Source organism: Durio zibethinus, unplaced genomic scaffold (genome assembly GCF_047325235.1).
Source record: "Durio zibethinus cultivar Kanyao isolate XHJ-2024 unplaced genomic scaffold, ASM4732523v1 HiC_scaffold_387, whole genome shotgun sequence".
Lineage (NCBI taxonomy): Eukaryota > Viridiplantae > Streptophyta > Magnoliopsida > Malvales > Malvaceae > Durio > Durio zibethinus.
The window spans coordinates 795,001-797,500 of record NW_028323010.1 but is presented as its reverse complement, the minus strand read 5'-3'; positions in this window follow the sequence as shown (position 1 = coordinate 797,500).

The window sequence follows — 2,500 nt, the reverse complement described above, 5'->3', positions numbered from 1 at the left end:
GGCGCTTGCCTCGACCACCATCGGCACACGCTGGGCCCTGGTGCGGGCGCTTGCCTCGAGCACCATCGGCAGACGCTGGGCCCTGGTGCGGCAGGTTGCCTCGAGCACCATCGGCAGACGCTGGGCCCTGGTGCGGCAGGTTGCCTCGAGCACCATCGGCACACGCTGGGCCCTGGTGCGGTCGGTTGCCTCGAGCACCATCGGCACACGCTGGGCGCTGGTGCGGGAACTTGCCTCGACCACCATCGGCACACGCTGGGCCCTGGTGCGGCAGGTTGCCTCGATCACCATCGGCACACGCTGGGCCCTGGTGCGACAGGTTGCCTCGAGCACCATCGGCACACTATCGGCCCTGGTGCGGGCGGTTGCCTCGACCACCATCGGCACACGCTGGGCCCTGGTGCGGGCGCTTGCCTCGAGCACCATCGGCACACGCTGGGCCCTGGTGGGTTTAGGCACATCTTCAAATTTCTGCCGTGCCAATGCCATTTTTATGGCTTGTAAATTCATACAATGGTCCCCTAAGCCTTCACGTGAAGTTTCGTTGGAAGATGACTCGTTTTCTATTTTTCACGATTTTCGAAACTTTTTGCGGTTCGGGATTTTTTAAAATTTTTTTATAAGGATTTTTGGCCCCAAATTTTGTAGGCATGATCCTTCTATTTTTGTTGGCATGCACAAAAAAATTCAGCTAAAAACTCGAAGTAGAGAAGATTTTGTGACCGTTTGAAAAAAGTGTCCCCATTTCAGACACTTTAACGGCTACTGGTAGCAAACCTGTAAAATCTCAAATGCTCTTTAAGGGGGTGTGAATTCTCAGAGGTTTGATGAGGGATAGGGGGCCAACACAAGGCCAAGTACCAGCACCCATCGCACATCATGTGCGCACACCCCCCCGGCCCCCCTCCCAATCGCCGGAACCCCAATGCCGCCGGTCAGGTTCTCCGGCGGTACTCCGGCGATGCTCCGGCGATGCTCCGGCGATGCTGTCCCGAGTGAAAAAAATGCGGCACCAGCACATGCTGGAGCCAAGCATGGGCACCGTGGCTCAAAATCGAACTTCGGCCAAGGCCTCGACCATCAATGGCACATGATGACGCATGGTGATGGCACATGCATCGACCATCATCGGCATAGGCTGCCCTTCGGTACGGGCACTTGCCTCGACCGCCATCGGTACAAGCTGGGCCCTGGTGTGGGTTGTTGCCTCGATCACAATCGGCACATGCTGAGCCTTGGTGCGGGCGGTTGCCTCGAGCACCATCGGCAGACCCTGGGCCCTGGTGCGGCCGATTGCCCCGATAACCATCGGCACACGCTGGGCCCTGGGGCGGGCGCTTGCCCCCAGCACCATCGGCACACGCTGGGCCCTGGTGCGGGTGCTTGCCCCCAGCACCATCGGCACACGCTGGGCCCTGGTACGGGCGGTTGCCCCGAACACCATCGACACAAGCCGGCCCTTGGTGCGGGCTCCTGGCTCGACCACCATCGGCACACGCTGGGCCCTGGTGCGGGCGGTTGCCTCGAACACCATCGGCACACGCCGGCCCTTGGTGCGGCCGGTTGCCTCGACCACCATCGGCACACGCTCGGCCTTGGTGAGGGCGCTTGCCTCGACCACCATCGGCACACGCTGCGCCCTGGTGCGGGCGCTTGCCTCGACCACCATCGGCACACGCTCGGCCTTGGTGCGGGCGCTTGCCTCGACCACCATCGGCACACGCTGGGCCCTGGTGCGGGCGGTTGCCTCGACCACCATCGGCACACGCTGGGCCCTGGTGCGGGCGGTTGCCTCGACCACCATCGGCACACGCTCGGCCTTGGTGAGGGCGCTTGCCTCGACCACCATCGGCACACGCTGGGCCCTGGTGCGGGCGCTTGCCTCGACCACCATCGGCACACGCTGGGCCCTGGTGCTGGCGGTTGCCTCGACCACCATCGGCACACGCTGGGCCCTGGTGCGGGCGGTTGCCTCGAACACCATCGGCACAAGCCGGCCCTTGGTGCGGGCGGTTGCCTCGAGCACCATCGGCACACGCTGGGCCCTGGTACGGGCGGTTGCCTCGACCACCATCGGCACACGCTGGGCCCTGGTGCGGACGGTTGCCTCGAGCACCATGGGCACACGCTGGCCCTTGGTGCGGGCTCTTGCCTCGACCACCATCAGCAGAAGATTGCCCCTACGTCGAACACCATCGATACATGCCGGGCCTTGGTGTGGGCACATGCCTCGAGCTGGTGCGGGCGGTTGCCTCGACCACCATCGGCTCACGTTGGCCCTTGTTGCGGGCACATGCCTCGACCACCATCGGCACCTGCGCACCCTCGGTGTGGGATTTGCTTGTTTGGAAAAAGTGTCCCCGTTTCAGACATTTTAACGTCTACTGGTAGCATATCTGTAAAATCTCTAATGCTCTTTAGGGGGTGGTGGTCCGGCACCCCCTCTCCCCCCCCCACGGGGGGAGTAGGTGTGCGCGATGGGCCTCCCATTGCGTGCACC